Source organism: Balaenoptera ricei, chromosome 12, assembly GCF_028023285.1.
Source record: "Balaenoptera ricei isolate mBalRic1 chromosome 12, mBalRic1.hap2, whole genome shotgun sequence".
Classification (NCBI taxonomy): Eukaryota; Metazoa; Chordata; class Mammalia; order Artiodactyla; family Balaenopteridae; genus Balaenoptera; species Balaenoptera ricei.
Genome location: NC_082650.1, coordinates 67,743,957 through 67,766,632, shown reverse-complemented (window position 1 = coordinate 67,766,632; position 22,676 = coordinate 67,743,957). Strand labels below are relative to the sequence as shown.

Here is a 22,676-nt window from a genome sequence, read left to right as displayed (position 1 = left end):
GCTTGTTAGAAACGCAAAACTTCAGAATCCACCTGCAGACTGATTGATCCAGAATCTACATTTTAACAAAATCCTGGGGCATCCAGACCCCATCATAATGTTTCTTCCAACCCTGAAATTTTCTGCTTCTCTCTGCATACCAGTAGTATGGACATTTAAAGGCTTAATTCCTTCTGCTGGAGTATTTTGGGATACACTGAGGTTCAGGTATCTATCTGATCCCTTCTATTAGGGAGAGGAACCATTCAACAGGTTTCCTCTGAGATCTCTCCAGGTGTTTACTTACCTCTTGTAGTTCAATAAACATCTTTGTAAGTAAGAGGAAGAAATTGCAGGTATCTGAAAAGCTGTGCACACAGTCAAAAGGGGCTCAGATTATGATAGCGTGCTCTGCAACACTCTTCATTGAATAAATGTTAAATGAAAATAATAAATGCTTGGAAATGGCTTTTGCATGTCCCCGGTAACAAATACATGTAATCATCTCAAAACACCTGTTGTTTTATTCCTACCTCGTTCCTATATGGATGACTGTATTTACTCACTGAGGTGTGCGAGGATTACTTTAATGGCTGAATCTATTTCTTCCAAGCTCTGGCTGACACCTGAGTGTAGACTTTTCTTCTTCACACTTGAGGTACAAGCTGACTAGCATCCTGGGAGGGTGCCCTCTGTCTCTCTGTCCTTTCAGAAGCTGCTTGTCCACAGAGGTGCCCTGCGTCTTCTGTTGTAAGAAGCCACTCAAAAACCATGGAAAGTAGAGAGGGAGTGAGAACAGGAGTCAGGAGACAAGGCCCTGGAGAAGTCATCTGACCTCCTTGAGCCTTAGTTTTCTGACCTGTAAATGGAAGGATGGGACCAGGCAATGTGTGAGGTCTCTTCCAATGCTAAACGAAGGAGAAGTAGACTAGGAGTTAGATTTGTGCAATCATGACACCCCTTCATATGCATTCCCCTATGTCCTCATCACAACTCTAAAACATCCCATTTTACAGATGAAGAAACTGAGTCTGAGAGAGGATGTGACTGCCTCCATTTCACCCAACTCAGATGGCAGGGCCTGAACTCAGGACTCAAACCCAAGCATCCTCACTCCAAGTCTTTCCCACCACACCTCAGCCATCACCAACGCGGGCCATTTGCTTTGCTGGATCATTTTTTTAAGACTGGACCAAGGTCAAACTGTCCAAATCTACCTGCTGCTATAAGAAAGCTAAAAGAAAGTAGCTTAAAAATAGTCTCATGCAGGTGTTCAGCAGTAGAAAATACACAACAAATTTGGATTCTATTTGGACATTCTGAAGTGAGCAAAAAACTTTTCTAAACATTGCCTCTGTAGTGTCAAAAGTCCCCTCATGAGGTGGGCAGAAGCAAGTACTGCTAATGCCATTTCAAAGGGAGAAAAACGGAGGCAGAACAATTAAATGACCTGCCTAAGATTTCTCAGTCAGAAGTGGACAATAGTTACAGTTGCCCAATATTTCCATTATCTTTTGTTCTCATCTATCTGCTTGTCCTGCCTGCAGCCATCATGCTCCCTGTTCTCATGCCCAGGTGTAGCTGTCCCCAGCTGGGGGCCCCAGAAACTCGAGGAGAGGGTTGCGATGTCTGTGAGGGAACGACTAGGAAAGTGCAGAATGGAACGATCTATGGATATCCCAAGGCTTTGATGACACAGGAAAGAATCTTTACATTCCATCCTAAACATCATCAGATTTAAATATTTTATCAGCTGCAGCTAAACCTTCTCAAATTTTTGGCCCTGCTAAAAACAGGTACTTACTTATCTGGAGTTTAATTACAAATATAGCTTTGTTCTGCATGGATAAAATGCAAAAAAGTGAAGAACAGTTAGCTAGGGTCAGGGCAAGTGAGAAAAACAGCTGCTTCCTTTTTTTGTTTTGTTTTGTTTTCATTTGTAATAGTCATAACACCCAAGTAGCAAAGAGTCTAAGAGGGTAATTTAGTGTTGTGGTTAAGACTGTGGGTATCAAACTGTGTTTGCATCTTAGCTCTGCCACTTATTAACCCTTTGACCCTGAGAAAGTTATTTCTCAGGTCAGTTTCCTCATCTGTGAGATGTGGAGAATCATGGAAGCTACCTCCTAGGGTAGTGAGGGTTAAATAAGTTAATACCTGCAAAGTGCTTATAGCAGAGCCTGGGTAATAGTAGGAAGTCAACAAATGTCAGCTATTATTGTAATTGTCTTTAGTGAGGAGGGAACAGTTAAACTTTTGTTTTTATTTAGTTTAAATTTAGTACTAACATACAAGTGAATTCTAACGCACCAAGTAAGGAACATAGATCATTAACTGAGAAATTCTATATGGTTGCCCAAATCAAGAGGTGAGTTGTAGATGGGCTGGGAAATAGCCAGTCCATTTGAGATGACCAAGCATAGAAGATAATACGAAGAAATGGTTGAAACAAATAACCTAATGTAGGATTAGTAGCTTAATCTATCGTAATGTCTACAGTCTGAAGTGATGGAATGGTGACAAATGATCAAGAGCCTTCTTGAAATCCAGAAAGAGAAATCAGTTTTAACACACTGGAGAAATACACTGTGTTTGGTCACAATAGGTTGTATAATTATGGGAAGGACAATTCCTCCATGGCAAATAAATAAACGTCTAGTCTGGTTTATACATCAGTTTCTAATGTGTAGAGTTAGTGTGAGTCAGTTCCTCTCATTCTAATTAGTTAACTCTGCATGAACTAATAAATTCAACTCCTGGAGCCAGCAATATGACCCCTTGGATTTTGGGAATTCCCCAAGCACTGCAGCCTGTGGGGTCTGGCAACTGAAGTCGTTTTACTTCTTTCTGGTAAATCTCTCATTAGATATCAGAGTTTAAAAGAACAGGATTCCTGGGCTTCCCTGGTGGTGCAGTGGTTAAGAATCCGTCTGCCAATGCAGGGGACGTGGGTTCGAGCCCTGGTCCGGGAAGATCCCACATGCCACGGAGCAACTAAGCCCGTGCGCCACAACTACTGAGCCTGCATTCTAGAGCCTGCAAGCCACAACTACTGAAGCCCACGCACCTAGAGCCCGTGCTCTGCAACAAGAGAAGCCACCGCAACGAGGAGCACAGCAACGAAGAGTAGCCCCCGCGCCGCAACCAGAGAAAGCACACGCAGCAACGAAGACCCAACGCAGCCAAAAATTTAAAAAAATAATAATTAAATAAATAAATTTATTAAAAAAAAAAAAAAGATCAGGATTCCTATTTCAGTCCTACCAAAGTCATTACACCTACTACTTTTTATCAGGAAAGACAAGAGTGCTCTAGATGCCTGTGTGGGAGAGCTAAAGTTACAAGAGACTATACTAAAGATAAATATTATACTTAAAAGGAAACGCTCCTCAAACACGGTGAGAAGTGACAGAGTGTGGAATTGACTGGAAAGTGATCAAAACAAGCAAACTTCTCAGAAAGATCCAAATGACCCCTGCATGTGAATTTCAATAATGCACAATTGCTTGTAACACGCGTGGACCCCCTCTTGGTTCTATCAAAGCAGTTCCTGGGCCACATGAGGAAAATAGTTTCATTCCGTCACCATCATCCACTGTTGTTCACCTAAAAACTTATTTTCCAGAGCTCACCCTGTTCACCATGCATGGCTCTGATTTTTGGTAGTTCCAAAAACTCGAATCTAGTTCCAAGAAGCTAAAGACTGTGCCAAAGCAGGGTCAGAGGACTGTATCACACGGACAGAGGTGACCCAAAGGCTGAGCATGTCTTTAGGCAGGGTCCTTTATCGGCAAAGCCTCTCAGGCGCCTGGCCTGATGGAGTAACGCACACGGTGGGGTGAGTTCTAGTGTGTTTGCAACAGAGCCCAGCGGCTGCTAAGTGCATGCATCTTGGAGCCTGGCCTGATGGAGTAACGCACACGGTGGGGTGAGTTCTAGTGTGTTTGCAACAGAGCCCAGCGGCTGCTAAGTGCATGCATCTTGGAGCCTGCCTTCTGGGTTCTAATCTTGACTCTGCCAGTTTCTGGCTGCATGACCTTGGGCAAGTTCCTTAGACTCCTTGTATTTAAACTCATCTGAATAGGGGTTTAAATCTCACAGGTTGTTAGGAAGATTTAGGTGGTTAATACATTTAAGGTCTCTGGCACATAGTTAGCATTATTTTAGGGTTGATTACTGTGACATAATCAACCATCTTTGGTCCCATCTTGTCAGAGCCTGTTGCTTCCTCTGCCATCCTGGGATGTAATGGGAAAAGGTGCCTCCCCCCCCATCCTCGAGGAGCCCCCGACTTCCCCCAGCGGTAGCCCTGATCTGGAGCCCCAGGGGTTGATTTTGTACTTTCTTCTTTCTCTCTTTTTGCCCTCTCTGCTTCCCTCTCCCTTTCTCTCTTCTGTATCTCTCTCTGTCTGTCTCATCTATCTTTCTTGAGACATGCGTGAGAATTAATAATGAACTTGACATGTATATTTTTAGTTTTATGGGCTCTGTGATGGATATATGTGCTTATTTGTTTATTTGGTTTTATAATTCAGGAGACTTATAAAACATCAGGGACCATATGTTCTATTTGTTTTAGTGTGACAGTGGTAGATAGCACAGTACTTCATGCTGTGTGAATATTTGCATCTCAGAAGTATTAGTATTTGCAACTGTAAAAGACGGTGTTTGAAAAAAACTCTTTTGAGTGAAATTTACCATTTCAAAATATCTACTTCCAAATTTTGAGGAAGAAAACAACTTTTGAAACTGAGTGCAGTTTAAAATTTGTTTAAAACAACTTTTGAAACTGAGTGCAGTAAATAAAATTTTTATTCATGCGATGTCTAAAGCAAAAGTAATTTTTAAAAATAAAATGTTAGGGACAGAAACCACATTTCTACGTATCATTATAGACATGGTCACAAGGCCATGGTTAAGGCCAATCAAGTGATCTAATTGTTTCAACAGTGCTAAAGGATTTACAGTAATCTTCAAGATCAGGGCTGTGCTAGTCTGAACTTCCCCTTTCCCACCTCCACCCCTGCTTCCTTCTCTCCCTCCAAGCAGTTGCGTACTATTGTGTTTGCCAGATTGAAGTTATGTAGGAAACGGTTCAAGTGGGAGCTTGGGTTCAAGTCTTAGGGTAAGATTACATGTGAACATTCGTGGAGGTGTCTTTCTGTAATTATCCTTTGTGCATTTTATAAAACCACTGCTGGCTTGGGAATGACTGACAGCCTTGACTCACTGGAGGTTAGCAAGGAAGAGTGTGTGTTTATAAGGTTCGGGTGGAATTGCTCAGGGAGAGAGCCCCCTGGGGAACATGGCACCACTTTGCCCGTCTTCTGTCTACTGAAACACCTTCATTAGGCCTTCAGAGTTGCTCACTGACATTGACCTGGATGACATATTAAAAATCCAGCTTAACCAATGTGTTGTGAAATGAACTTGGACAACAAGAAGGTATACAGCCCCCCAGATTTGATTATTCAAAGCCCTGTAGATACACAGAGGGCAGTGTGATAGATGAGGGATGCCAAGCCCTATATGACGATCACTTACACAGAGCAGGCATCTGTGTCCCAGGAACACTGTACTGTTCGGTTAGATAAAAAGAGAAGCAAGAACATATGCAGTTTATCTTTTTTTCCCCAGTGCATCCAAGTTGCTAATTTTTATAGTTATCGAAAAGAAAATATCAGCTTTCTAGTGGGCAGGAAGATTTGTGCTTGAGTTAAGAAAAAAAGAACTGAGAGGGAAGACAGGGTTTTATCTGCGCCTTTATGGTGGGGTTAATGTTTTCCAAACCACTGACAAGTTACTGTGCAAAATCTCCAGGTGTGAGTGTTGGGGGTTACTATTCTGGCTTTACAGACTGCCATGGAGAGTACTTAAAAGTTGTCTGCCAGGCAAGTAATCAGCTAGGGATTGGATTTCGTGGGGTGAGGGATCCTGTGATTAAGAAGGGAAATGGGACAAGACAGAGAAATCACCTGGAGAGGTGTAAGGAAGGAGCAGGACTGGTGAGAGCCATGCCAGGTAGACTATGACAGTCACTGGTTCCCTTTAGGATTAGAATCTACTGGATAAAGGACGGGGCGGAGATCCTGGGAGGTCGCCACCACCTTCTGTGTGCCAGCCTAGATTTGGTTGGAGCTACTAGGAAAACAGTACTTTTGGTCCGGTCAGTGTGAGTTGCCTGGACCTCAGAGTTGGTTTTTGTTTTTGTTTTTTGGTGGTAGGGATGGGAGGTTCCCTTTCTCCTCTCTAACCTAATCCCCTTTTCCTAATCCATCTTATCTCTCTGTGAGCCTCAGTTTCCTCATCTGGAAAATGGTATAATAGCTCTGGGGAAAATTAAATCAGCCACTGCCTGGTATAGAAGAGGCATTCACTTAACACCCATTTCCCTTTCTCTCCTTTCAAAACTGCTATCAGAGGAAAAAGCTATAGGGTTTTTTAATGACGTGGCATCTGGGGTCATCAGCAAAGGATGTCAGAACACACAATTCCTCTGCTCGGGCTCAGTGCTCAGGAGAGCCCTTCAGCTGGGCACGTTGGCTGCCATGGAAGGAGGGGTGGTGGCCACAAAGTGCCAGCTTTTCACTCCCACCTCCCAGGGCCGCTGAATGGGCCCCTCACTTGCCTTCACAAGGCGGGTGTGAGGACCCGCTAATTAGCACACACAATGTTTGGCAAAGCTGAGCCCAGATGAGGGCATGAGACAGCCGTCATTTTGTCTAGGTGACAACACAAGACCACCCATTTTCCAGAAGACAATTAAACCTGTTTCTCGGATCATAAATGTTGACAATTACAGTCACCAGAAAGATTTGGTCCAGTTTATTCTTAGACCTGGGTTTAGGCACTGCTTTTGAGCTGTGCTCTCCTCCTTCTCTCCCAGGGAGTGGGAGTAGGGGAGAGGTGGTGATGTGTAGCTCTGACAAACTGCAATTTGGGGTGTGTGCGTGTCTATGTGTGCGTGTGTGTGTGTGAGAGAGAGAGAGAGATTTTCCACACTAAAGCCGGTGTTCCCAATCCCCCATCCTCTGGGAGGGGGGCTGGTCTTCTTAATAACCCTCCCCCACAGAACTCAGAAGATGTAGACGGGAGAATTTGCTTCACTTCCCTCCCCCCAGTTAGAGGGCTGCTTGACTCAAATATCTCCATCTTGGCAATTTCCTGCACACAGTTTCCATTAAATGACAAGCTTGGATGACTGCTTCAAACATCCTGCCTTGAAGAACTTCATTTAAAAAAGCATAAAAACTTTGCCTGGACTGAAAACTCTGTAGGCGACAAGGGAATGGGGATAATGATTTTAGTTTACAGCTTCAGATATGGTGAGAGCTTGTTTGTTCTCCTTTGTTGCTCTTTGATGGTGGTTGGAAAGCGGGTGTGGGCTGTTCTGCGCACCAAGCAGAGTCCACACGGGAAGCGGGGGATCTGGGGGTGGGATTGATGGGTGAACTGTGGCATGTGAAAGAAATTGTGCCCTGACTGACTGAATTCCGTGCAAGGTTCGTTCAGAAAAGTCATTTCCTTCAATCACTCAGATCAAAAAGCAATTATCTTTGGAACACCCACCCTGCCATTCATAAAAGCACAGACTTTGCTTTCACACAGAAGCTTACCTTGGCTTCTCCCTTTCATGAGTATACTGACTTCTCCCTTTCTACCTAAAATGGCTGTGTTGGCAGAAGAGGTGAAAAAACAGTATGCCCTAGGCCGGCAGCAAATTAAAACGACCCCAGAAAAATACGGGTCTACATCCTCCATTGATCGATGAGCATTTCTTTTTGTGACTGGCTTGATATTAGCTAGAGAACATGCGTTTAAAAAAACCCACCAAGCAAATGCTTTGGAATTTGATTCCCATCTAAGAGGAAACCTTCACTGAAACACTAACTGTACATTTCGAATGTGGTTTAAAACCCACCATCTGTCCAGGAGTGATGACACACCAGTGGAAATCTAAGATCTTGTCTTCAAAATGAGGTAGGTTCTGACACTCCCACCCCCTCCCCACGTTGAGGTCTCCTTCTTCACCTTTAATCAATTAGTCACAACTGCCTCGTGTTGAAAGGTGTTCCTGTCCTCATGCCCTAATGGAAAATAAGCAAATTTCTAAACTCCTAACCTGAGCTAAGGCTGACGACCAGCCTCTTTGTTTCCCCAGCTTGGGACCCAAGGAGTGGTAAATTCAAGCTGAGAGTTAGCCAGCAAACATTGCTATAGTCGTAGCTATTATAAAGTAGTGTAATATTTCTCCATTGGCTGGTAAATCGCTGTGCTCTGAGCCCCTTGGGTATCCCTCCGTTGCCCTCCTCTGGGACCTCCTGGAACACCCCCCAGGTTGTAGCAGCCAAACGGCTAACACCTGGTGTAGCTGGGCCTTCAGGGCAACTGGCTTGGTTGTTGGAACCCCTTTTCCTCCCAGTTGTGAACTAATTTGAATAGCACCCCTGCCTTGCATTCTTCATGTTGAAAATGACTGATCGTACATCTACCTTCAAGATCTCATGAAAACTCTTACATTTTAGGGTGACGTCAATAGTCCTTTTCTTCTTGGGTAGAGAAAGAGCCACTAATTAGACATTACTCCTAGGAATTTGTCTCAGTTGATAGACTTAGCTTCTTTCCTCTTGTTCAGCTGGGGTTTGATCCCTAGGGATGCAGGCATTTATTCAACAATTTAGACCAGTTAATTAAAACCTCATGGCCTCTGTAAATACAATTCTTCCTCTGCAGCACCAGAACACTCGGTATGCATGCACGGTAGGAGAATTAGAAAAAGCACAAAGGTATAGAAAAAAATGGAGGTGGACCATCCCTTTATATTGCCGGGGGCCTTCCAAGTGAAGGCAAACTGTGAAGCATGAGGAAGGCCCCAGAGTGGCTGTGACCTTGGACTTGTTACCTCAGCCCAACTCTGGCCAAACTCTCACACCACTTGGAGCTGGAAGTCAAGTCTTTTCAGGGGCTTTCCTCACTGAATTCTCCTCATGGAAAGCATAGGGTCTGCTGGCTGTGCAGATGGCTCTTTATTTCCTCAGGACCATGCTCTACAGTGCTGCTGCTTGCTGCTTTGTTTGTGTATGTTTGCATATTTGAAGAAATATATTTTATTTATATATGTGACTATAGTGTAGTCCTACACACTAGTGTAGGACAAGCTATTCTAAGCCTTGAGAACATTTTTAAACATTAAAAGTTAAGAGACTTTGAAGTTAAGTAAGTAAATAATAACAATAAGGGAGTGGTTATGGTATTTGGGGGATATATATGCTTCCAATGTCACATGAATAGGAGGGAATATTAGAGGCAGAGCAAAACTTGGACCTAAATGAGCTTGGTTCATTGCTGGTCCACCAGCCAAACCAAAGGGCAAGGCTGTTAGAACAATTAGGCACAGTGTTTTTAAGCTTGGGAAGTTTAGAAATTCTTTCAAAGAAAAAAAATCCTCTGGAGTCCCAGTATTAATCTAGAATAATGTTATTTATATATGTAAAACAAAAAGGAGACATAAACTCCTGCTTAAAGCTCTTATACAATTCTAAAACAAAATTGATAAATTAAGTAAAAATAAAAGTAAATGTAAAGAAAATTTAAATTCACACCATTAATTCATACTGACAGATGAGATTTTGCTGAGCACATAATGCCTCTTGCCATGGAATATGGTGTTTTCCACTATAATACACATTCTTTTGAGTTCCGTGTTTCTCTACCACTGTAAGCTTTTGGGAATGACTCAATTCTCCCACTCCTTTTCTCTCTTAAAAATCCACCACCGGGGCTTCCCTGGTGGCGCAGTGGTTGAGAATCTGCCTGCCAATGCAGGGGACACGGGTTCGAACCCAGGTCTGGGAAGATCCCACATGCCGCGGAGCAACTGGGCCCGTGAGCCACAACTACTGAGCCTGCGCGTCTGGAGCCTGTGCTCCGCAACAAGAGAGGCCGCGATAGTGAGAGGCCCGCGCACCGCGATGACGAGTGGCCCCCGCTTGCCGCAACTAGAGAAAGCCCTCGCACAGAAACAAAGACCCAACACAGCCAAAATAATTAATTAATTAATTAATTAATTAATTAAAAAAAATCCACCACCGTATAGCATATCGTGATAGCATTTGGACTTCAGTACACGTGGACACATCATTTATGTATCCAGGCTCCTTTTTTTTCCCCTCTTAGCTCTGAAGTTCAAGTAGTATTGGTTACTATGTGACTATAAATACACAGGCAAACACAAACCTTGAAATCATAAGGCATTTTTTGGTAATAATTAAAATAATGGCTAACATGTATAAAGTCCTTACTGTGTACCAGACACTGCTCCAAGTGCTTTATATGTTTCAATCCATGTAACCCTTACTATTACCCTATGAAGTAGCCTTATTGTACAAATGAGGAAACTGAGGTGCTGAGTATTTCCAAGGTCACACAGCCAGTAAAGGCAAAGTCGGAATGTAAGCACAGGCAGTCTGCTTAACCACTATGTTCTACAGCCTCTCAAAGGTAACCATAACCCACAATATGCTTATATTAATTTTTCATGAAATATAATAAAAATGCAACACAAAAGTTTCTCCCAGAGAGCTCTAGGACCTCTGAGAAATCATCTGTGAGCCCCAGTTTGAGAAACAGTCATTTAATTCTCTACTCTCGAGCTCTTTACTATTTCTAGACATCATTACAATATAATGTTCTTTAATTCTTTAAAGTATAAAAATATGTCCTGATTCTATCCATGATTACCTTAGTTAACCATCAAGGCTACAGCGCTGTATTAATTAATTAGTATAAAAGCCCTGCTAGTAATAGAGGTGATAAAAGGAGTGACATATAGACACATTAAAATGTACTTATCTACATAGTCCTAACAAGGGTGAGAAATTATAGATAAGCATGGATTTAGTCTCATTGCTTTTTAAAAAAATTTTTATTGATTGATTGATTGATTTTTGGCTGCATTGGGTCTTCTTTGCTGTGCGTGGGCTTCCTCTAGTTGTGGCGAGTGGGGGCTACTCTTCATTGCGGTGCGTGGGCTTCTTATTGCTGTGGTTTCTCTTGTTGCGGAGCATGGGCTCTAGGTGTGCAGGCTTCAGTAGTTGCAGCACGTGGGCTCAGTAGTTGCGGCTCACGGGCTCGGTATTTGTGGCACACAAGCTTAGTTGCTCCGTGGCATGTGGGATCTTCCCGGACCAGGGATCAAACCCATGTGCCCTGCATTGGCAGGCGGATTCTTAACCACTGTGCCACCAGGGAAGTCCCAGTCTCATTGCCTTTGATAGGAATGGTGATGAGGGTGAGTGCTCTGGGATGAGCGGTACTAAACTCTGAGCAATACTAGGACAGGGGTAGTTGGCTGAAATCTTGAAAGGAAAAGCTGGGAGCAGAAATCCACCCACACCCACTCTGCTCTGGGGGTGGCAGCTGGCAGAAAATTCTGGAGACAGTGATCCAAAGTTGTAATTAATCTGGACTTTCATGGAAGTTTTTAAGAAACCTGGGAGTAGCAGAGTGGGAAGGTTAAAGAAACAAGCATAGAAGATCACCTTAGCCTTTTGGCCTTGGTTTATATTTGTAACCTAAATACTGCATCCAGGTGGGTATTAGTTCAAGTTTATTTCTCACTTGTCTGTGTCTTCAACAGGTTCGTCTGTGTCATTGCTGTCCGCTGCCTTAGATCGTGAATGAAGACAAACTGAGGAATATGTTGAACCTATTCCACCCATCACAATACCATCAAAAGACACACCAAAGCACTTCTGAATGATGAATCAGACTTATTTACTGACCACCTACCATGTGCAAAGCCCTCTGCTAGCTGTGAGTGGATGAAAGGATGAGTTACCTAAGGTTCCTGCTGTCAAGTAAGTTCCCAGAGTAAGATAATAAATGGTGCATGTGAACAGAACAGGTTGTAAGGCCAGCCATTCATAGCATGGTGGCTGGGCTCTTGGGTTGTAGACTGGAACCACTTCCAATATCAGCTCTATCCACTGGCTGGGTGTCCTTGGGAAAGCGGACCAAGCTCATTTTTCTCATCTGTAAATGGAGATGATGATGATCATAGTACCCATATCATAGGGCTGTTGTGACGACTCGAGGTGATGCGTGTACAATGCCTAGTACGTTTGCTGTGCGGACCCTAGTTTATCAAATAAGAACTTGCAGTCTCTGAGGCTCTGCTAACGATGATCACATCTGCGCAAGGGTGTGGTTTGGATTTGGTCCGAGTCACCTCAGCATGACCTTCTATTGCAAGGGGAGGAGAGGCGCTCTGGAGAGGCAGCGCTGGTTTGGTGGTGCCTGGGGTCAGTGTCTGCGTCTACCACTGCCCTCTACTGGAGACAGTGAGCACAACAGATGTCTAAGGAACACCCAACCTACCTTGGTATTATTCTCTTGTTCCAACACCCTGTGTTTATAAAGAAAAGTCTCCTTTGTTGAGAGCTTTACAGCCCATCTGAGCTAATTTTTTCTTCTTTCAGATACTTAAGAGCCACAGAAAATTCTATTGTCTGCCAGCCTCAGCTCCTCACTTGCTTTTAACTAACGTGGAGTCTGGGCAGGTATTGATTTTTCTGCTTTTCTCTGACTGCACTCATCAGTCATTTTATATTACTGGAGAGTCCATTAGCAATAAAAAATAAAGGATGGGAGTTACAAAACCATTAGAGAAACTTACTCTCTGTACCTTTGAGGTGAGGGAAACAATTAAAAGCAGGTCATCTTATAAACATTCTAATAGAATTATTAGAAAAGTGAATAAACCCAGGATGTGATTATCAAGGGATGAAATGAAATCCTCCTTAGAAGTCAACTAGAAGGGAGTGCCCCGATGTTCCACAACGTTGTAGTAGGCATGGAGCTCAAATGCTGTACGTGGGTGAGATGTAAAGGAACATTACACAACAGCGATTCAGCCCTAGGCTCAAGCATGAATGAATTTCAGAACTATGATGGCAGAGCTAAGAGGAGAGAAAGGAGGAGATGAAATGGAAAGGGAAGAGGTGACTTTGAAATTTAGTAAGCTGGAGAAACAAAGCCATGTCTCCACTCTTGTCCAGTTGTACAAGATGGTTACTGAAATTCACTGAATTCTCCACTGGGAGCTGAGAGGGGGTGAACAAAGCAGGAGCAGACTCTGTGGATTTTGATGCTTGTTGAGTGGAGAACATAAGAAGATGCAGGGGTCCTCACGCTCCCTCGGGGGGTGCGCACCATTGTGTGTAAGTGGCCAGCAGCATTCTTGGCACGTGTGGGTCCTCAAAAGATGTGAATTCCCTTGCTCCTCCCTGTAAGCGGGAGAGTGTGTAGAATTTATAGTGAATATTATGAATACAGTGAATATCAGGCTGCATTTAACTTAATTTCCTTTTATTTTCATGGCTTCCAAGAGTAAACAGTTTTCACACTAAGGGTTATTTGGACATTTATTCTCTCTAGATGAGCATTAAGTATATATTCAGTCGTCTGACCCTCTTTGGTCCAGAAAGCAATAAACACTTCCACAAAACCCTGCTATAGGTGGCAAAATTTATGTTTTGTTTTCTCATTCTTACACAGACAGCAAGTTGTTTGGCATTGTACGAGGTTTTTCTACCTATTGTAAAGTTGCTCTGTAGTATGTTTTTCTTTTCCCTTCCTGATTGTAATTTATTGTCTATAAAGAGTATAACAATAATACTGGGAATAATTTTAAAAATTCACAATTCTACTTCTCTAACATTTGAAGTATTTATATTTTCCATGCTCTTTCCATCTTTACCCTTATGCATATTTTACTTTTTACATAGAATCTTGCATTTTGTTTTTTCACTTGATGCTATTTTATATACATTTTAATGTGGTGTCATGGCAGTCATAATTATAATATTTAATGGTTGCAAAATATTTCATTAAGTTTATGGCTCATAATTTTCTGAGTCAATTCTCTATCAGAGGCATGAAAGGTTTTTTACTATCTGTTTGTTTTACCATTATAAATAATATCATCATGGTTACATAAGTAGGTTTTTTTCCCTCCACTTGAATTATTTCCTCTGAATAAATTCTCAGGAGTCGGGTTATTGTGCTCGAGGTACACCTCCAATTATTTTCCTGAGAGGTTGTATTTTATTTTGTCAGAAGCAGTGAATGAGACTAATCTCGCTTATCCTCTTAACAACATTAGATGCCGCTGGCCAGATACTCTCTCCCTTAGGGTTCCCTAGCTGCCATCCTATTCAGTTTTTCATGTACCTCTCTGGCTATTCTTCCTTGGTCTTCTTTGGGGTCTCCTCTGCCCCTACCTTTTCCTTCAATGTTTGTGTCCACGGGGCTTAGGCCTGGGCTGTCCGCTCTTCTCATTTTTTACATTCCCTTTGGAACATCTTATGCCCTGTACAGTGGGCTTTAATTACTGTATCATTAGTCACACCATGTCCCTGTACACCAGACTCATATATCCAAATGCCAAAAGGAATCCTGGTCTCCCAGTCTCCAGCCTTGTTCTTTCAAAACCTTTCTCCATACTATGCCAGAGTAATCTCCCAACACGTAAGTTGGATCTTGTCACCTTCTGTGAAAAAAACCCTTCAGTGGGTTTCTGTTGCTCTTAGGAAATAACTGAGATTCCAAAACAAGGATGCTAAGAGCATTCTGGTACAACCCCTGCCTGTTTCTGTCCACTCTGTGCTCCTGCCGTTTCCCTGTATGCACGATGGCCTCCCTTTATCTCTGTGCCTGTCAGCACTCTTCTTCTTTCTCTTTGTCTGGCTGACCCCCGCTCATCCTTCACGTCTCAGAGAGGCCATTCCTGGGCGCTAGGTTTCTCTGTTATATGTTCTCCAAACCCCTTTCCCAGTCATACCGCCTGCTGTGCTTTAATGAGACCTGTTCCCAAGTGCATCAATTCCCCAGCGCCCCTGGCCTGCCCTGCGCAAGGTCAAGCACCCCCGAAGTCCAGACAAAGCTCCGGGCAGCAGGCGCTTGCAGTAAGAGGCACTGGGTGTGCACAGGGCACGTGGGCCCTGAAGGCCTACGGATGAGGCACTGGCAGCCTTGGCCCCCATCCACCTCTTACATTGCTCAAATCCACTCACGCTTCATATTAAATTCACTCTGGCCCATCGCTGATTCTTCAAGGTGATGGCTTACTTCACACTCAGCTGGTTTTCTCTCAATTCCTTTAAATGAAAACAAACAAAAAAAAGATGTACAACAGGGAGGTTGGTTGGACAAACTACAGTCCCAGATGCTACCCTGAGGCATGATTTTTTTTTAATTAATTAATTAATTAATTGATTTATTTATGGCTGTGTTGGGTCTTCGTTTCTGTGCGAGGGCTTTCTCTAGTTGTGGCAAGCGGGGGCCACTCTTCATCGCGGTGCGCGGGCCTCTCACTATCGCGGCCTCTCTTGTTGCGGAGCACAGGCTCCAGACGCGCAGGCTCAGTAGTTGTGGCTCACGGGCTTAGTTGCTCCGCGGCATGTGGGATCTTCCCAGACCAGGGCTCGAACCCGCGTCCTCTGCATTGGCAGGCAGATTCTCAACCACTGCGCCACCAGGGAAGCCCCCTGAGGCAAGATTGATGCTCACCTTCTCAGATGGCAGTTTTGCTGGTCTAGGTTGCTGGTCCTGTGGGGTAACCCTGAGATCCCCCCGCCGCCCAAGAATCCTAGTCTCTCCGGTGACCAGGTTTTTGTCAGGCTCTGATCGCATCCGGTTATTGTGCCTTTAAGGAATAAGAAGCACAAAGCTCCCAATCAGGTCACTTAGATAAGTGACTTAGACCACTTAGATACGTGAGAAGAGGGGCCACTTCTGCCCCCTATTCAAAGTGTCCAAGGTATACTGTGCATCTTAAAGGAAGACTTTGTGCCAAAACTGGCACAAAACGTGGGCCCTGTAGAGGCCTTTCTGACCCTCCCCAGCTGGCAGCCTCCAGACTGTGCAGTGTACGGAAGGGACACTGGATCCTGAGGTCGTGGGCCATCGTGACACCTCCTTGGCTGTAAAGTGGGTCCCTGGGTCAGAGGAGATGGGTTGTGTGATCTCAAGTCTGCAAATCAGACACTCTGGAAGGTGTCAGATGGTGGGGCAGGCCAAGGCGTTGTGGGCAGGAAGACGCACCCGTATCAATCTCAGCAGGGACAAACTACTGCCCTACCCCACCCCGGGGGTGAAATCAGCTTTCGACTAAGTGGCTGGTTTTTTCCTCCAGGGACGGTATCATATCAGGTCCTCATGTTGGTTTCCGCTGGTGACAGATCAGACACTCGGCAGCGCAGCAGCCAGATCAGCCTTGGTGCTTGATCTTTCCACCTGCTGCTAATTGCTCTCTTGTCACTCTCTTAGGTACCTGACCATAAGCAGGCAGAGACCTATGTGTTAATGAGACGTCTCAAATGATCTTTATTCCCAAACTAGGTGCTCTTATCTCCAAAGCGGCTCTCTCTCTTCCAAGGGTCATTTTCCCAGATGCGCTTGGGATTCAAGTTGACGGATCACATTGTACTTCACATAGGCTGGCAAGAAAAGATTTGGATCAAAGCAAAACTAAAACAAAAACATTTGGGGAAAGAGGTTGGAAGTCCTGCCCTGGAGGAACAAACTGCCGTGGGTGGGTCAGGGAGGAGGGGGCAGGTGCCCCAGAACACAGTTCTATTTAGTCACTAGTCTGCTGATAAGCAGATATTTCTGAAGACCCATTTTGGCAAAAAAAAAAAAAAAAAAAATCAATTAGCACACCTGTATTTCTCTGGTAATGTTTGTGTAATGATGTGAAGCTCACAAGCACAGGAAAAGTCTTATCTCCCCGCCTCCCCCATATTCCCAGTACCTGACCCAGTGCCCTGCTCAAAGTCCTGAATAAATATATAGTTGTGAAATGAACAAATGAATGAACAAACAAATGGTAGCTTTGGTAGATAAAGGATGCTTTATAGGAATCGTGTGAATAGCAAGTTTCTCCCAACTCCTTGAACACAGGACTGGATTTGCAGAACTTGGTTTAGTCGCAGCATTTCAAGGGCACGCTTTCTGATAAAGGGAAGTATGGTTATACATGCATAATGCCTTTTCACAGTGTCTGAGTCACCTCACACCCCTCCACCTCATCTGATAACGGTCCTTGGCCGGATCTGCCCTTTTGCCGGGCATTCGCCTGGGCTATCGCCTCTTGCCTGCCCCCCCCCCCCCGGGTAAGCTACCACAGCAGGCACCGGGTTGCCAGGCACCCGCATGCAAGCACCAAGCAGGAGGAAATGGGGGGAACACGAGGGCACCTTTACATCCGTGAAACTTCCTGACGGTATGCCTTTGTGTGGATACCATGTACATTTTACCTCATGATGGTATTTTTTTTATGCTGACAGAAAGATAAAGCTGGGCAATAATGGAAAAGTTGACTACTAAGGTGATGGTGAAAAGGAAATAATTTGTTTTGATGAGACCTTGTCATTATATATATTGGTTTAGCCCAAGCATCTGCCTCCTCTCCCAGCCAAAGGTTATCTTCTACACTATTGTGGAGGAAGGTGAGGGCTGTATTAGTGCTACAGCTGCCTCTCCCAGGCTGCCTGCTTTACGTGTCCTGCCCCCAACGAGGAGACAGCAGGAGTCCAACAGACGGGGTTCATCACAGCACCTCAGCTTTGCCATAACAAGATTGTCTTTAGCTTTAGCCAGATAAAAATGTTTATCTGGGGCTCTCTTCCTCAAGAATCTCTCTAATTAAATAAAGCAAATCAGCAGAGGTCTGATAGAAGTTCATTTGGAAAATTGCTAAATAAAAGGTAAGCAAAAACCAGTATGTTACGTGTTCCCTAAAAACCTGTGACTGAAGTCAAAGGCCTTGGTGTCTTTGGCTAAAGAGAGAAGATAATTAGGTGTGCAGCGGGAAGTCCACCTGTACTCCAGTGCTAGTTCTGTGAGGCTGTGTGAGCCTGGTAAGTCTTGTGGCCTTCCTGGGCCTTGGTCTCCTCCTCTGGTGAATGTGTGGTTTGGACTTTCTCTCCCGTTCTTTCTCTTTCCTTCTTTCTTTCTTCCTTCCTTCCTCCCTCCCTCCCTCCCTTCCTTCCTTCCTTCCTTTTTCTTCCCGCCTTTCTTCTGTCTTTCTTTCTTCTCTCTCTCTTTCTTTCTCTTAATATAGGAAATACGCTCTGTGAAAGCTGCTTTCCTAGTCTCACCAGTCAAAGAAGAGGGAGTCTTTTCTGTCCAGGAGGACCAAGAGTTTGGGAATATTCATTCCAGTCAGTTTTCTGATAAATTTTAATTTAATAATTAAATTAAATTTTAAATAATCCTGTATTAATGATTATGAGAAACACTAACTAGAGTCTGAATACCTATTCTTTAAAAGATTCCTACAGACTTCACTTGAGATTCCCAACTGCAGAAAAAATTATGCTAAATCATTTACCTTCATGAAGTGGCTAACCCAATGGCCAGCATTTCTCTGTACAAACTCCCTTCTGACAAGCCCTCAAAGCTCAAATGAGAAAGAAAAGGCCATGGGAGGGAAGATTTCCCTCGAGGGCATTTGAGGAGATTGCCAGAACCGGATTAGAGGCACCACATTATACTTCATTAATAGAAACAACGCAAAAGCCCAGCTCTAAGGCAGAGTAACTCACCTGTGAAATGGCAACCAATCCCTTCAGCTCCCAGGAGCCAGGTGGCCTCCTCTGGGCAGGGATCACCTCCGGTTCGCCCCATTGTGGTGTCCAAATATCACAGCCCCTCCCTCCACAACATAGAAAAGGATGGCAAATGCTGTCCAAATCTCAACCGCTACACAAAAATGAGAATCTCCCTACCACCAAGCACAGTGCCAGGCATACAGCAGGCACTCAATAAATATTTATTCTGTCAATGAAAGGATGCATGAATGAAATTCCTCATCTCTGTATCCCTGATGATAACCCAGTGTTCTGGACATCTTTTGGATCCATTCAGCTGAGTTATGGAAAAGGACCAAAAAAAAAAAAAAAAAAAAATGACAACACAAATGAAATCAGGAGCTGGCATAGGAAGTGTGATCTGATTCTGCTTCCCTGGTAATTAAGTGTGCCGGTGCCTGCCAACTTAGACGATGACAGCGTGGGACGCGCCTGCCCACCGTGGGCGCGTGGGTGGATGGGCAGCCCTCAGGATGCTGCTGCAGGGCGAGTCATCTCTTTATCAAGATTTCCACAGCCACGGAAGCTTTCTCACCCCGCCGGTGGGGGCGTTCCCCAGGCACCCTGTCGCGGCCTCGCCCCTGCTGGCTGCCCTGTGCTGTCGGCCCCCTTCTTGGCTAACCACCCTCTGGCTGTCCTCTGTTAGAGAGTCGCGCATCTTTCCTGAGCCTCCCTTGGTGTTTCAGCAGCCACCCGCGTGTTTCCCCTGCTCAGAGAGGGAAAGTTACTAGGGAGGCCTCAGCGGAAATCGGAAATCACTGTACCCGTTCTCCAGGATGGCATGGGCTTGATCTAGCCTGATTATTTCTGACTGCTGTCACTGGGCCTAGAGCACAGCTTAGGTCAAGAAAGCTATGACCCTGGGCTTCCCTGGTGGCGCAGCGGTTAAGAATCCACCTGCCAATGCAGGGGACACGGGTTCGAGCCCTGGTCCTGGAACATCTCACATGTCGTGGAGCAACTAAGCCCGTGCGCCACAACTACTAAGCCTGCGCTCTGGAGCCCACGAGCCACAACTATTGAGCCCGAGTGCCACAACTATTGAAGCCCGCGCGCCTAGAGCCCGTGCTCTGCAACAAGAGAAGCCCCCCAATGAGAAGTCCGTGCACCACAATGAAGAGTAGTCCCTGCTCGCAGCAACTAGGGAAAAGCCCGTGCACAGCAACAAAGACCCAATGCAGCCAAAAATAAATAAATAAATAAATAAAAAGAAAGATATGACCCCGGTTAGTGAGGTGCAGCCTGGCTACTTGGGGAGCAGTGGCGAAGCGTCACCGGCTTTTGTGTGGGCAGTGGAGAGAAGTGAAGGGGGTGGTGTCTTTCTTTTTTCCTTTCTTTTCTCTTTTCCTCTCTATTCCTTCCTCCCTTCCTCCCTCCCTCCCTCCCTTCCTTTTTTTTCTTTTTCTTTCTTTCTCTATATTTTGAGATTTCCGCTTTCTTCACTCCCCTCTGAGGCCCATACTGGTTATGTAGGTTCCAGAAGGTTCCAGAACCCGGGCAAGCTGCGACCACCCAGCTTTTCATAGGACAAGCACAGAAAAACAAAACAGAACAAAACCCCCAAACCAAAAGATCTGGCAGAAGTCATCTGGTTCAGCTCTTTTGAGGTCTAGACCAAAAGTTAGACGGAGCTTCATTTGATATTTTTAAGACATCTGGCTCTCAGTTTTCCTCAGTTATCCGGCACTCTATCTACCCTGGCATAGGAGTCAGTGCAAGTGACCAGCTCCCCTGGGACCTCTGGTTTCCAAATGTCTTCCTCTCCTGGAAGCCTTAAGTGTTCTGCATTGGCCTTGTCCCAGGGGTGGTGATCCTCAGCCCAGGCACCATGTGCGTCCTCCTCTTGATTCACACAATCACAGACCCTCTGATCCACTTTTGAAGAAGCAGGAACCGTTGGTAAAGAGCGAATTCGCCTTTCCAGCCGCTGGGATGTCTTTGAGAAGGGATGTGATAAGAGCGCTTTCTCTGTGACCTTCTCTTTCTCCACGTCCCGCGCTCTCCCCATAGCCAAGCCTGTCTGCTCGCAGCCACTGCCTTCCCCACCCCCCTGCCTGACTGTGCTTCTCTCCCGACACCTCCCTTGCCTTCCTGCCTCCCTGCCCCTGTCCACCCTGCTTCCCCTGAAACCCATCCCGGCAGTTTTGACATGTGGGCTGTTTAGTAAGGAACAATGGTGCTTGATTCCTGAAATGAGGGAGGGGAAAACGTCCATGCTATTTTTTTAAAAAGAAAGTGCATCCTCAAGCCTGCCCCTTTGCTGCTGTTGTTTACTGCAGTACTGCTGTCACCGGACCCTTCCTGGGAGTGCAGCATGGAGAAGTCCGTCCTCCGCCAGCTGGGACGGCAGGACGGTAGGCCTGCCTCCGCACTGTCCCCTCTGGGCCTCGGGAGAGCTGAGACTGCTGAGCAGGAGAGGAGCCTCAGATAGGAAAGTATGGAACGGGGTCCCCCTGTGCGTCAGGCTTGACTAGAAAGCACCTCCATCCTTCTCGGCTGGGCCTCCCACACTTCCTCTGTGGAGGGTGTCCAGCCCTTGGCACTTTGCTAAGGGGAAGGGGCTTAGGATTGATTGGGTCGCAAGTCTAAGGGTCAGTTCCAGACTGGGGTCACTATTTCCAGCTCTCTGCCCTCCCGACCCGTGGCAGGACTGTATTCCCAGACCCCTTGGGGCGGGGGCTGGGGGAGGGTGTGAGTGACTCTTCCAGTCAATGACTGTGCACGTGCGTGAAGGTGATTGATGTGTGTGTGACTTCCAGACTGAAGTATCTAAATGCCACTGTGAGAACCTCCGCAGTCCTCCTTCCCTCTACCATAGATACAGGGTGGTTGCTCTTTTAGCCTGGATCCCAGGGAAAGGGATGGAGGATCGAGCCTCAGCCAACCGCTGATGAATAGGTAGTGTGAGTGAGAAATGCACCTGTTTTTCAGTCGCTGAGCTATTGGAGTTGTTACTGCAGCATGAACTAGCCTATGCTGACTGAAACACAAGGTTTAGCCCTCTTCCCCTTGACCATAATAGCAGGGGTGTCCCAGTGTGGGAGCAGGGGCAGTATTTGTCTGGAGAGAGGAGGCCCCGTCAAGCTCCTGGCGTGGCACTGGGCTTACTGAGCAGTGGAGAACTTGTGAGCGTGTGTTAAACCAGCTCACTGGTTGTGTTGGGCTTTGAAGACTCCCAAGGCTCAGAGGTCAATGCCAGGGCAGCCACAGAGACTGACCTAGTGCACTGGGATGACCTGGGCATGGGGGCACAGGCTCCCCGAAGCCTCCTTAGTGCTTTGCTATGCATGCCCTGGGTTGTTTGGCCCCCTTTTGTGTTTGAGCAGGAGGCATGGAGCTGCTGCATGTGTGTTGGGAGAGGAGGTGGAGAGGCAAGAAGAGGCAGGGAGGCAAGAAGAGGCAGGAAGCCATTTGCATGTAGCCTTCCTGAAGGTGGTCAGTTTGGCTAGCCAGGCATAGCTGCCCTGGGGCACAACTTCCCCTCCCTGCCCTCCTTTCTTTCCTTCCTTCTTTCCTTTTTTTACTCAAGAAATACTAATTGAGCACGTACCACGTCCCAGGCATTGTGCTGGGTCCTGGAGATACAGTGGTGAGTAACATCATCATGGTCTTGACCATGGCATAGCTTGGTCATCCTCACAGATATGAGGCCAGTGATGTTGGCCGCAGAAGCATCCCATCATATTCCCAACAGGGGCTAAGGAGTGTTCCCCGATAATCATGTGCACGTGTCACGTCAGAACCATGTCACACACAAGCAGACCCCACTTAGGGGTTCTTTTCTGTCCTAATAACTTTCATCTCCAAGTAATTATTTTTTCCCCTCAAAGGAATTGTTACCAAACTCAGGTCTGGCTGCTTGCTGCTCAAAAGCCAATAATCGAGAGACAAGTGTTGGTAGGAAAAGAAAGTTTGCTTTATTCAGGAGCCCAGCAATCTGGGGAGAAGGTAGACTCATGTCCAAAAGCCAACTCCCCCCTATGCTTCAGGGGGCAAGAGCTTTCAAAGGGGAGTTTTAGGGGTGTATAGGTGGAGGGAGGGGCT

The 22,676-nt window shown here is 45.6% G+C and overlaps 1 long non-coding RNA gene across 1 annotated transcript in view; it reads left to right on the top strand.

The window, feature by feature from the left end:
* LOC132376366 (uncharacterized) overlaps positions 1-22,676 on the top strand; it is a 122,464-nt gene that overhangs the window by 68,407 nt on the left and 31,381 nt on the right. Inside the window, exon 3 of the long non-coding RNA XR_009506284.1 lies at positions 11,618-11,837. This is a non-coding gene — a long non-coding RNA (uncharacterized LOC132376366). The remainder of the gene's footprint in view (positions 1-11,617; positions 11,838-22,676) is intronic.